The sequence below is a fragment of the Podarcis pityusensis genome (genome assembly GCF_964106645.2).
Source record: "Podarcis pityusensis genome assembly, chromosome: 17".
NCBI classification, from domain to species: domain Eukaryota; kingdom Metazoa; phylum Chordata; class Lepidosauria; order Squamata; family Lacertidae; genus Podarcis; species Podarcis pityusensis.
Window position 1 is genome coordinate 12,855,993 of NC_138042.1, and position 14,054 is coordinate 12,870,046.

The following is a 14,054-nucleotide window of genomic DNA, read 5'->3' on the forward strand; positions in this document are numbered from 1 at the left end:
AGGAAGAATTCTCTAATTTTCTTGCGTGCTTTGAGTCGCTAGATCACACGCTGGTCCCTTTTGATTCCAGCAAAGATAAAGCTCTTCATTTCAGCAGTTCCAAACATTCTGGGGTGTTTGGGGGTTTGTGAACAGTATGAAAACAGCGACATAGCACTGTCGTTCCAAGGGACCCTGTGGGGTAGTGATCTGGGTGCTGGCCAAAGTTTGGGAGAGACCAAGGTTCAAATCCTCCCTCAGCCTGACCTACCTTGCACGGTTGTTTTGAGGATAGAATAGGGAGGCTCCAGGTCTCCTGCCTCGAGTTCCCTAATCCCTGCCCTTTGGCCAGAGTTCCTGGGGTTGAGAATAGCTGAAGCTCAGCAACATTTGGAGGGCCAAAGGTTCCTCACACTTGGCTCCAAAAATGTGCATTTGTGTGGGAGGAAGAATTACTCCATTTAATCTAAGGGTGTGCACTGAGAGACTTTCTTGTATCTGCAGTCGTTGTCCAAGCAGTACTCTAGAAAATACAGCTTTGCTCTCTTTTTTCTACCACCAGGGGGAGGCTGACGGTGCAAAATGCAAAACAGGCAAAGCAGAGCTGTGGTCTCCGTCCCACTTGTGGCTTGTCATCATTTTGTGTGTAGCCATCAACTCTAAAATTTGACACGGGGAAACAGCAGAAGAAGCAGAGGCAGAGGGGAAGCTTGTGCTTCTTTCCTTCTCGCATCCGTTGGCTGAGTCACAGAAGCAGAGCGTGGGTGGCCAATTGGTGTCCTCAAGGTGATGCTGGATTCCAGCTCCGATGATGATGATGGTGGTGGTAATAATAATAATAATAATAATAATAATAATAATAATAATAATTTGTTATTTATATCCCGCCCACCTGGCTGGGTTTCCCCAGCCACTCTGGGAGGCTCCCAACAGAATATTAAAAACACGATAAAAGATCAAACATTAAAAACTTCCCTAAACAAGGCTGCCTTCAGTTGAAGAAGAAGAAGAAGAAGAAGAAGAAGAAGAAGAAGAAGAGGAGGAGGAGTTTGGATTTGATATCCCGCCTTTCACTCCCCTTCAGGAGTCTCAAAGCGGCTAACATTCTCCTTTCCCTTCCTCCCCCACAACAAACACTCTGTGAGGTGAGTGGGGCTGAGAGACTTCAGAGAAGTGTGACTGGCCCAAGGTCACCCAGCAGCTGCATGTGGAGGAGCGGAGATGCGAACCCAGTTCCCCAGATTACGAGACTACCGCTCTTAACCACTACACCACACTGGCTCTTTAGATGTCTTCTAAAAGTCAGATAGTTGTTTATTTCTTGACATCTGATGGGAGGGTGTTCCGCAGGGCAGGCTCCACCACTGAGGAGGCCCTCTGCCTGGTTCCCTGTAACCTCACTTCTTGCAGGGAGGTTAACCGCCAGAAGGCCCTTGGTGCTGGACCTCAGTGTCCGGGCAGAACGATGGGGGTGGGGACTCTCCTTCAGGTATACTGGACCGAGGCCATTTAGGGCTTTAAAGGTCAGCACCAACACTTTGAATTGTGCCGGGAAACGTACTGGGAGCCAATGTAGGCCTTTCAAGACCAGTGTTATGTGGTCTCGGTGGCTGCTCCCAGTCACCAGTCTAGCTGCCGCATTCTGGTTTAGTTGCAGTTTCTGGGTCACCTTCAAAGGTAGCCCCACTTAGAGCACATTGCAGTAGTCTAAGCGGGAGATAACCAGAGCATGCACCAATCTGGCAACAGCAGGGAGGGTCTCATCCTGTGTACCAGATGGAGCTGGGACACAGCTGCCCTGGACACAGAATTAACCTGGGCCTCCATGGACAGCTGTGAGTCCAGAATGACTCCCAGGCTGCACACTTGGTCCTTCAGGAACACAGTTGCCCTATTCAGGACCAGGGAGTCCCCCACACCTCCCAGCCTCTGCTGGGAAGCCTAGTGGTCAGGGATGATGGTAGGCAGAGGGCAGCAACATCTGTAGCGCAGAACACTGGCTGCTTCCAGAATCAGAGCATGGGCACAAAGGGGGCCGAGTCCAAGATTTCGGGGAAAGGGTGGGGTTTGGAGAAGGACTGGAAGGGCGTGAGAGAGAGGGCAGGCCTCCTAGCAGGCACTTCCAAGCCCACGGGGCAGTGAGGAAGAAAGGGCAAAGAATTCGAGAGAACATGCGACTGTCAAACAGCGGAGAACAGCCATCAAGAGAGAGATGTTCATGAGGAAAAGTGTAAGGGAAGCAGAAAGACCATTGAGGAGATTGAAGGTAAGCAGCGCAGCAAAAGGGGAGCTTGGAATATCTCCAGAGATCACGTCTACAGGGGGCTCCTTGTACTAAGAGACTCAGAAGAGCAGCATCCCAGGAGATACAAGGGGCTCCTGCTGAAAGGGGAAACCAGCATATAAAACCAGGGCCGGATTGAGGTTTGATGAGGCCCTCAGCAGCTCCTGAAGGTAATGAGGCCCTTTATATGTCCAGCTGTCCTTTGTCAACAACAAATTGTCACTGTTTTTTTGTGATGAATACAACTACAGTGGTACCTCGGGTTACATACGCTTCAGGTTACATACGCTTCAGGTTACAGATTCCGCTAACCCAGAAATATTACCTCAGGTTAAGAACTTTGCTTCAGGATGAGAACAGAAATCGTGCTCCGGCGGCGTGGCAGCAGCAGGAGGCCCCATTAGCTAAAGTGGTGCTTCAGGTTAAGAACAGTTTCAGATTAAGTATGGACCTCCGGAACAAATTAAGTACTTAACCTGAGGTACCACTTTATATGGTAATTTATGGACCTAATAGGTCCATACGCAACACAAAAAACTGCTGCTGTATGTAGGTTTTATTTTTATTTTTTTATCCTTTCTTTTGGAAATATACATCCAGTTTTTTCCCCCTTTAATTTTTTTTGGGCTCCCCCCCCCAAGAGAGTGGGGCCCTAAGCTAGAGCTTATTTAGCTTATACGTAAATCCGGCACTGTATAAAACCTGTTCTCAGCATTATTATCAGCTGGAAAACTACGCTCTGTTTGCAAATCCCTTTAACAGCCAAAACTCCGACCATGGTGTTCATGGGAGTTTGTCAGCCTGCACTTTAGACAGGTTTTTGGCATTATTGTTCAGACTTTGCTTGAATACCCTGTGCTGCTTATCTGATTTTCAGGCTAGACCACAGCATTGTTCTGAGAAGTTCCCTGTCAGATTTGCCATGCCTCTGCGCTCATGGCACTGCCAAAGAAAGAGGGTTGGGGTGGGGAGACGCTAAAGGACAACTGGTTCTTTTTTTGCTGAAATTCCATTCATACTTCCATTTCTGCAGGCGTTGACTTGGGCACTGATAGCCAGCCTTGCTGTGATGAACTTGTGGCAGCTTACACATAAATTATAAAGCACAGGAGTGAGAAGCAAATCTTACATAATGAACAGCAATAAGGACAGCATCACAAAGCATCAATTTGCAGAGAGGCAAACGTATGTGTTGTGGATTCACATAGCGCTTTTGGAGGGGTTCTTTCTGGTCCTCTACATTATTTTGAAATAGCCTGCATTGGATCCGGGCTGTATCCAAAGTTATTCCTACTCAAAGAAGATGCATGGAAAGTAAGGAATGTGGGGACTTGAGATCCATGAATTTTAGTGGGTATACTGTGATAGGAATTTTGAGGTCTTAGATGTATGGTAATGTTCATAAGTGTACCAACCAAACACGTACATAGATCAGCACAGGAAGACCGACCTGGAACCATTTATCTTTACAAAAGACTGGCCAGACTCCCCAGGCAATCCAATCAAGTAACCGGCCAGACAGGAGATAAACAATGACAAGAGAAAAACAACATTCAAATTTCTGTTTTAGACCGCTTTTTCTGTGATGTAGGTATGATGTATCTGAGGGGTGGTCTTAGGTTACACCCCTTCTGTGATGTATGTATGGTGTTTCTGGGGGTGGTCTTGATCTACAGGGTGGCAATTTCAATAGTCTTTATAAGGCCTTGCACACCATTTTTCTGGGTTCCTCCTCCTCTCCTGCGGGTGAGGTGAGCACCCTGTTGCAACAGATCAATAAAGACCAAGCTTACTAGCTGCTTTGCTTCTCAGTATTTTCTGGTTGGCCTCTGTTATTCTCTCCTACCAATAGGGAATCTATGTAAGGACTCTATATGGGCTCTTAGATACCCCATAAGGGAAAAGGGCAATTTTTGTTTACAACACTACTCAGAGAAGACGTGTCTGAATGTCCAGTAAGCAGGACCTGTCAGTGGTTATTGGCAGCTCCAGGGCTGCAGCTTAAATGCTTCCACAAGGTCATGGGAAAGTGTCTGGGCTTAGCATACCAAGCCAGCTTGTTTATTAATATTATCAAACAGCATGCAAGGGGGGGAAAACCACTTAAAATTCTTCTTTGCTGGGGAAAGGCACCAACCTTGTCCTTTTAATGCAACAAAGTGCTAGTTTCCATGCTGTGGCATTAAAAGCAAAGGGCACAATGCTAACCATGTCTACTCCAAAGTAAGCCCTACTGAATTCAATGGGGCTTACTCCCAAGTAAGTGGCTTTAGGATTGCAGCCTGTGAGTGCAGCTGCTTCCTGACATTTAAAGAAGAAACCTTCTTCGCTCACACGCTGCTAAATACTCACAGCTTGCCTGACAGACAGCGTTTAGCAAGTAAGCTGGGAAAACTTTAATCTTATCATTTCCTTAATTATGGGCTGGATCAGTGAATGCACCTAATGGAAAGGAGGGGAAGAGAAAGTTTTGTGAAACACCTCTTTTTTTATGAAAAAGAAGTCTCCTTCGCATTTTTCTTCAGCAAAGGAGCTGGTTGCATTGCCCATTTGTTGGGAATCTGCTACCAGAACTTATTGCACTTCCCAGAGGACAGGTGTTATGTTATGTTATGTTATGTTATGTTATGTTATGTTATGTTATGTTATGTTGTTATGTTATGTTATGTTATGTTATGTTATGTTATGTTATGTTATGTTATGTTATGTTATGTTATGTTTTATGTTGTTTTGACCTTTAAAGCCCTTCACGGCCTATGACCCTCGTACCTACGGGACCGCCTCTCCGGGTATGCCCCACGGAGGACCTTAAGGTCCATAAATAGCAACACCCTAGAGGTCTCGGGCCCTAAGGAAGTTAGATTAGCCTCAACCAGAGCCAGGGCCTTTTCAACACTGGCTCCGGCCTGGTGGAACGCTCTGCCTCATGAGACCAGGGTCCTGCAGGATCTGATTTCTTTCCGCAGGGCCTGTAAGACAGAGCTGTTCTGCCTGGCCTTTGGCTTGGAGCCAATTTGATTCCCTCCCCCTTTTTCTTTCTTCTCCTGTGATGAGGCTCCATTTTAATATTTTAATGTTTCAATATTTTAATGTTGTATTTTAATTTTGTTTTTAAGTTGTATTCATTCAATTTGTTTTTATTATTGCTTGTTAGCCACCCTGAGCCCAGCCTTGGCTGGGGAGGGCGGGGTATAAATAAAAATTATGATGATGATGATGATGTTATGTGGGGGTGTTATGTGGACCCCCTGAATTCTAGGTAGCCTGCAGCTGAAGTACTAGCAGATGAGGCTCATTGCCTTTTTAAAACAAAAGGTCAGAAGTTTTATGCCTGTTACCAGTGGCATGACAGACGTGGACAGATGCCTCTTTGCCCAGGACTGCAGGGCTAAGGAAGCTTCCCCTGTGGGTTTTATCCAAATCATGCTGCTCCAAAAGTCACAGGGGCCCTATCCATGCAGAAAGCAATGTGGTAAGATTCTATGGGATTTTGATATTTAGAAGTGCTTCTGAGAGCTGCCCGGGAGATTGTCATTTCTTTGGAGACTTCTAGCATGTCTTTACGGAAAAGTAATCTAGAGGGCCATGCCTTCCCATCAGATGTCAAGGAAATAAACAGCTAACTGACTTTTAGACGTTATGGCTGGCAATGGACTTGAGGAGACCTCTTTCACATTAGGCAACCCTAATTGTTTGAGGCGGGGTACCTTGCCTTGCCAGAAATAAATTTCTTTACTTCAGGAGATAAGGAAAGGGATAGCTCCCTGTATCATAACTAGGGGTGGGGTGATGTTGATGTGAGCTTCCTTAAAAGTCACCAGAATTGTGTAATGTGTTTTAAAGAGATGGTGTGTTGCTTTCTGGGTGTTTAGAAAGCAGATGTCCTTAACAAGGCTGGGCGTAGAACCCTGTTGCTCACATCTAAGGCATGGACGCTGTTATGTACTGAAGTTCTCACCCTGGGCCAGCAGGGGGCTACTGTAGATAGTTCAGGTCCACATATGCAAATAAGGGATCGAAAGTGACGTTCAGTGATTGGATAGTTACAGAAAGTTGTTACAGCTACGTTGTACTGGAGCTCTATATAAGCAGGCTGGCTGAACCCTTCAGTTCAGTTCTGTTCTGAACTGTGAGTAAACAAGAGCTGTTTGGAGAATCGCTGTGTCGTCTGATATGTTCACCTACAACTTAACAGACGCCTCTCCACCCTCTTTGCCCCCACAGTGGCCAAACAAATGCATCTCCAAAGCCCACAAACAGGCGTCTTCCTCTAATGCTCCACAGTGACTGGTATTTCTGGCTGCAGTTTCCGTTCAAGCCGGAATAAAGTACACTGGGAGAAAAAAGAAAGGCGATCTAATCTCGCATAACTCCAGAAGCCCAGAGGGGAGTGAAGCCCAGACAGATAAACACAGGTGACTGGTCTTAGCAAATCTTTCTAGAGAGCAAATTCAAAGGAGAGAAAGGCTACTGGGGATTAGCTGATGGCTGTGCAGATGGTGCCATGAGAGGGAGAGTTTTTGCATTCACGGAGCGGCACAGGGCTTCCTGCCACGAGAAGCAATTGTTTGAATTAGACAGTCGGTCTCCATTTCAGCAGATGGGCCTCCAAACCTCCAGGGTTCTGAATGGGCAATTATTGTGAGGTGGATTTGAAGTGGAAGTCAAAAGGAGGGAAGCTTCTCTGTGTTAACTCATCGTCCAGGGAACTGCTGTCAACGTTGCATACAAGAGGAAGGAACTGAAGGCAAACTGTCAATGAAAAAGAAGAACTGAAATATTATATGGAAAGGACTAGGAAGGCTGGTTTTTCTGCTGCATGCAGGAAATGGGAAACTGCACACAAACACTTGTTAACACATGTCCAGATGACTTGTTGCCAATTAGCTCAGTTCAACTGGAACTCTGCACATATCCTGTGATTTGGGGAGTCCCTTGCCATGAACAGATCTGCAGGTGTGAAATATAGTCAGAGTCGAGAGTGGATTTCATGGTCTTTATTCAGCTCATAGTGGTGAAGAGGAATGAATGTCCCCTCAAAGTATCTGCTTTATATACATTATTTACACAATGGGCTGCACATGATTGGCTAATTCCAGAATTCTCCTGTAGGCCAATCAGGTTGTGGATTCACTTCCATCTGGAGCCGGATTGGGTGGCTCCTGCAGACCAATCATACTGCTGCATTGTTCTAGGACCAATCAGACTGCTGCATTCTGAATCCTATTGTTCTAGGACCAATCAGAGTGCTGCATTTTGGATCCTATTGTTCTAGGACCAATCAGACTGCTGCATTTTGGATCCTATTCAACTCAGTACATAACAAGGTGGAAGTGCTGAACTGATGTCTTGCCTCGGTAATGGATTGGATGAGAGCCAACAAACTGATGCTCAGTCCAGAAAAGACGAAGGCCCTGTCAGTTGGTCGTTTCCTCAATCGGAAGGATGAAAGCTTGCCTGCTCTTGATGGGACTGCAATCCCTCCAAAGGAGCGGGGACATAGCCTGAGACGCTTCTAGATCCATTGCTGACTTGAGACTCAGGTGGCCTCAGTGGCCCGGAGTGCCTTCCATCAGATTCATCTGGTGGCCCAGCTGCGCCCCGATCTGGACAGGGACAGACTAACTTCTGTTGTCTATGCTCTGGTAACTCTAGGTTAGATTACTGCAGTGCATTATACACAGGGCTGCCTCTGAAGACAGTTCGGAAACTTCAGCTAGTACAGAATTCAGCAGCCAGGCTGCTGACCTGGGCAAGCTGGTTTGAGCATACAGCATGAAATATACTTGGAGCGGCATAGTGATTTCATGCTCTTTATTGCAGCTCGTAAAACAGTGAATGAATCCCTCCGCCCCAACCCTGAGGCTTTATATACAATATTTACACAACGAGTTCCGTCTGATTGACTGATTCTGCTTCCCTCCTGGAGCCTGAATGGTTGTTGCATTCTAGGATCCTACCTGCCTATTGTTCTAGGATCCAAGCTTAGTACATAACACTGCACTAACCCAAGCCCAACTTCACGGGCTACCAATTCATTTGCAGGTGCAATTCAAAGTGCTGGTTTTGACCTGTAAAGCCTTAAATGGCTCAGGACCACAATAGCTCAAGGACCACCTCTTTCCATATGAACCTACCCAGACCCTGAGATCATCATCTGAGGCCCTTCTTTATGTGCCTTCTCTGTGAGAAGTTTGGAGGGTGGCAACACAGAAAGGGGCCTTTTCTGTGGTGGCTCCCCATTTGTGTGATGTTCAGCCCCAGGGAGGCTTGCCTGACGCCTTCATTCCATATATGAAGGTGCCAGGTGTTTCTTCCAGGCCTTTGGCTAATATAACCACCTGTGGCCTTTTAAACTGGGGAGTGGGGTAGTTTTATTATTTTTAAAATAAAAAAAATCCTTCCAGTAGCACCTTTAAGACCAACTAAGTTAGTTCTTGGTATGAGCTTTCGTGTGCAAGCACACTTCTTCAGATACACTGAAACAGAAGTTGCCAGATCCTTCTATATAGTGAGAAGGTGGGGAGGGGTATTACTCAGAAGGGTGGTGGGAATGGGAGATTGGCAGATAGCTGAGATAGCTGAGATGAGCCTCCCATTCCCACCACCCTTCTGAGTAATACCCCTCCCCACCTTCTCACTATATAGAAGGATCTGGCAACTTCTGTTTCAGTGTATCTGAAGAAGTGTGCTTGCACACGAAAGCTCATACCAAGAACTAACTTAGTTGGTCTTAAAGGTGCTACTGGAAGGATTTTTTTTATTTTGACTATGGCAGACCAACACGGCTACCTATCTGTAACTTTATTATTTTTGTTACTATGCTGTGTGTTTTTATATTGTGAACTGCCTTGTGATCCTCAGACAAATGGCGATATAGAAATTTAATTAATTAATAATAAAATAGTGCTGTCTGTAAGCAAATTTGTTCAGCCAGGTCAGTCTGTTTGCTCAATCGCTGTCCCCTGCGCTTCTGATTTATGGAGACCCACATGATCCACTAAAGAAAGAGAGAAAATGTTATGTACTGAGTTGAATAGGATTCAGAATGCAGCAGTCTGATTGGCCCTAGAACAATAGGATTCAGAATGCAGCAGTCTGATTGGCCCTAGAACAATAGGATTCAGAATGCAGCAGTCTGATTGGTCCTAGAACAATAGGGTCCAGAATGCAGCAGTCTGATTGGTCCGCAGGAACCACCCAATCCAGCTCTAGGTGGAAGTGAATCTGCAACCTGATTGGCCTGCAGGAGAATCCCGGAATTAGCCAACCACGTGGGGCCCATTGTGTAAATAATGTATATAAAGCAGACATTATGGGGGAACTTCCATTCCTCCTCACCACTATGAGCTGAATAAAGAGCATGAAATCCACTCTCGACTCTGAGTATATTTCAGAAAAGTACGTGTCTAAGACAGAAACTGATTTGAAGGAGTGGAAAACATTTACTGAGCTATTATTTCAATGCACAAAATAACTCCTCCAGCCCCAGCCCTCTTAGTTTTCGCTGCTGCTGACTCTTCTGCCCAGGTCCTCATCTGGATGAAACAGAACTTCTTTTTGCTTCTACATTTGCGGGTTCTGCATAGCCCATGTGTTTGTGGGAAGACAAACAAAGGATCCTAAGGGTATTTACAAAAGGGGTGGGTGGGCGTTTTCCTTTGTGTGTTTCCTAATAGGATGGTGGGCTCTTCACTGTGCAAAAAATGCCACACTCCATTTTATAAGGAGGCTTTCTCTAACCATCTTGTTTTCAGGAGGGATTCTGCCCTAACTAATGAACTGCAAAGAGAGAGGGGAAAATTGCTTCTCCCTCTTAATTTGTTGTGCTGACTGTAAAGTTCAATTACATTAATGGTTTGCAGTGTTTCTGAGATCTGAAGTACTCCAGCTAATTAATCACCCTGGAGTTATATTGTGCACAGTGCAATGAAACACTTAATACGTTGATGAGACCCAACATAGTCTTTTGCACTTGGCGGAATGAATGTGGTGAGATGAATGGATCGGGGGAGGGGATCTCAAAATCTCTCTGCCTTTGAGGAGTGGTAAAAAAAATAGTGAGATAATAAGGACGATTATGGCAGGGAATTCTGTATCTGTATTGTGATTTAGAGTGCTCCAAGTACTTTTGCATATGTTTTCTTTTGCAGAATTGCCTTACCCCAAAAGAGCACACTCAATTGCATCAATTTGCAAAACTGGCACTGTTTCAGGTGCACAAAATGTAGGCTTGAGCTTTTTCTGGCAAAGTTGTTGAGCTTTTTTGTCAAAATCTCCACAAACAATTGAAGTTTTCCCCTATTTCTTAGGGAAATCACCCCAAAAATCAACACTTCCTATACTGGCTGCCATATGCCTGGGTTTTCCCACACATTTTTGCTGCTTTTCAGAAATTCTGCCGGAATGCCATTTTTGACACCTACGTCTGGGAAATTCTGGACATAGGGCAGCCCTAACATAATGCTTGTTCCTTACTTGTAAGAAATTAGTATTTTAGTCTGGCAGCAACTACCCTTTGGAACTCCCTACCTGTTGACACCAGGCAGGTGCCTTCGCTGCACTTTGCTGTTCCAGACATGTGGAAGTTGCATGTGTGTTATTTCTTTTTAGCTACTGTTGATTGTAATAATCTTTTGTTGTTATCAATTGTTGTTATCAATAATTTCAATGTTTTGTTTCTTATTTTTGTAAACCGTTAGGTGGTTACAATCTAGCGATATGTTGTTGTTGTTTAGTCGTTTAGTCGTGTCCGATTCTTCGTGACCCCATGGACCAGAGCACACCATGCACTCCTGTCTTCCACTGCCTCCCCCAGTTTGGTCAAACTCATGCTGGTAGCTTCGAGAACACTGTCTTGTTCTCTGTCGTCCCCTTCTCCTTGTGCCCTCAAAGTTTCCCAACATCAGGGTCTTTTCCAGGGAGTCTTCTCTTCTCATGAGGTGGCCAAAGTATTGGAGCCTCAGCTTCAGGATCTGTCCTTCCAGTGAACACTCAGGGCTGATTTCCTTCAGAATGGAAAGGTTGGATCTTCTTGCAGTCCATAAGACTCTCAAGAGTCTCCTCCAGCACCACAATTCAAAAGCATCAATTCTTCGGCGATCAGCCTTCTTTACGGTCCAGCTCTCACTTCCATACATCACTACTGGCTATGTACATTTTGATAAATAAAAACAAAACTTCACAACCTCGTAAAGCAGATTGGGATTATTATCTGCATGCTGAAGCTGGTGGGGCTGAGTCGCAACAGATTTCCTGAAAGTGCATAAAGAATTGAAGGCAGAAGCAAGACGGGGGGGTTTCCTGTCTCAGTGGGTGTTCATTCTGCACTGGACCATAAATGGAAGGAAGTCCTGCCACATTCAGTGGGGCTTAGTCCTAGTTAAGCGCGCAAAGAACTGCAGCCTTAGTCACCGTGCTACACTATGGCTGCGTGTGACGGGTATAACGATAAACCATAGTTTGTTGTGAGAAGCTTAGCCTCCCTTGGGGTTCGTATGTGGAAATCTCTGGCCCAGGCAAAAGGTGGAGTTCAGAAGCTTCCATTTTTGCTTCCATTTTTGGTCAGTTGTAGCTTGTCATGTCACCCAACCTAGCAAACTGAGGTTAGCATGTAACTATAAATCGAGCCAACTTCAAGCTGCAGTATAGGAAGCTGGCTTGTTTCGTTCTGGAGGTCCGTTCTTAACCTGAAACTGTTCTTAACCTGAATAATAATAATAATAATAATAATAATAATAATAATAATAATTTATTATTTGTACCCCGCTCATCTGGATGGGTTTCCCCAGCCACTCTGGGCGGCTTCCACAAAGACCAAAAATACACTAAGATGTCACACATTAAAAACTTCCCTGAACAGGGCTCCCTTAAGATGTCTTCTGAATGTCAAGTAGTTGTTTATCTCTTTGACATCTGATGGGAGGGCGTTCCACAGGGCGGGCACCACTACCGAGAAGGCCCTCTGCCTGGTTCCCTGTAGCTTTGCTTCTCGCAATGAGGGAACTACCAGAAGGCCCTCGGCGCTGGACCGCAGCGTCCGGGCAGAATGATGGGGGTGGAGACACACCTTCAGGTATACTGGGCCGAGGTCGTTTAGGGCTTTAAAGGGCTTTGAAGCACCACTTTAGCTCCCGCTGCCGCTGCACCGCCGGAGCACAATTTCTGTTCTCACCCCGAAGCAAAGTTCTTAACCCGAGGTACTATTTCTGGGTTAGTGGAGTCTGTAACCTGAAGCGTCTGTAACCTGAAGCGTCTGTAACCCGAGGTACCACTGTATGGTCAAGCTCAACCACATTAAATGGTTCAGATGTAATGTTAAATGAAAGCAAAAGCTGACAGCAGGAGGGAGTTAGGCTTGTTCCTGTCACAATGAACCACAGCTCATCATTGCAGCCACACGCTCTAATGTCACAGAACGATCACTCTAATCCTTACTCCCACATCACAAAGTTGCATTGTAACTTTTGAATTAATATTTAAATAATAATAATAATAGGGACGCAGGTGGCGCTGTGGGTTAAACCACAGAGCTTAGGACTTGCCAATCAGAAGGTCAGCAGTTCGAATCCCCGCGACGGGGTGAGCTCCTGTTGCTTGGTCCCTGCTCCTACCAACCTAGCAGTTCGAAAGCACATCAAAGTGCAAGTAGATAAATAGGTACCACTCTGGCGGGAAGGTAAACGACGTTTCCATGCGCTGTTCTGGTTCGCTAGAAGCCGCTTAGTTATGCTGGCCACATGACCCGGAAGCTGTACGCCGGCTCCCTCGGCCAATAAAGCGAGATGAGCGCTGCAACCCCAGAATCGGTCATGACTGGACCTAATGGTCAGGGATCCCTTTACCTAATAATAATAATAATAATAATAATAATAATAATAATAAAAATAAATAAAAATAAAAAAAATAAAAATAAAAATAAAAATAAAAATAAAAATAAAAATAAAAATAAAAATAAAAATAAAAATAAAAATAAAAATAAAAATAAAAATAAAAATAAATAACAAACCATTCCAACTATAAGCAGCCCCTCCCTACAACTCCCAGAACCATAGGTGGCAGATCAGGGGAAAGCATTCCGATCAAATAGAGCGATTGATCACAAGAGGTTGCTCACAGACACCCCATTGGAATGGCAGTGCCCTTCAACGGGGGGGGGGGGGCGCCTCGATCTCCTCAAATATTTTATTGCGGGAGCGATTGCGGGTTCTATGGCTCAGGTCTGCCTCTGCTTCTGCTCGTGTGTACAGTGGTACCTCGGGTTAAGTACTTAATTCGTTCCGGAGGTCCATTCTTAACCTGAAACTGTTCTTAACCTGAATCACCACTTTAGCTAATGGGGCCTTCTGCTGCTGCCGTGCCGCCGGAGCACGATTTCTGTTCTCATCCTGAAGCAAATTTCTTAACCTGAAGCACTATTTCTGGGTTAGCGGAGTCTGTAACCTGAAGCGTATGTAACCTGAAGCGTATGTAACCTGAAGCGTATGTAATCTGAAGCGTATGTAACCTGAGGTACCACTGTATTCAGATATATTATTTCTTAGAACCAGCCCCCTCCTTAAACTGTCCATTTCCCATTTGAATAATTGTTTGCGCGTGTAGAATGGACATTTGTGATGGTGCATTCTCAGAGACCAAATCCCTCTCGCTTTTCAGCCATCATCCCCCCCCACCGCAACTTATTATGGAAAACTGCAGTGATTTTGACCAGTACTTGGCATTCGTTATTGGCATGATATGCACAGACTATAGTAAGAGCACCTTGCTGTGTAATAGGTTTAATACCAGAGCT

At 45.3% G+C, this 14,054-nt stretch overlaps 1 long non-coding RNA gene across 2 annotated transcripts in view; it reads left to right on the forward strand.

Moving 5' to 3' along the window:
• Positions 1 to 5,528: 5,528 nt before the first annotated feature.
• The window catches only part of LOC308466801, a 130,904-nt gene continuing 122,378 nt past the window's right edge, over positions 5,529 to 14,054 (forward strand). The window contains exon 1 of one of the 2 annotated variants that reach the window (XR_013980956.1): positions 5,529 to 5,735. This is a non-coding gene — a long non-coding RNA (uncharacterized lncRNA). The remainder of the gene's footprint in view (positions 5,736 to 14,054) is intronic. The other variant, XR_013980957.1, reaches the window with a different exon arrangement.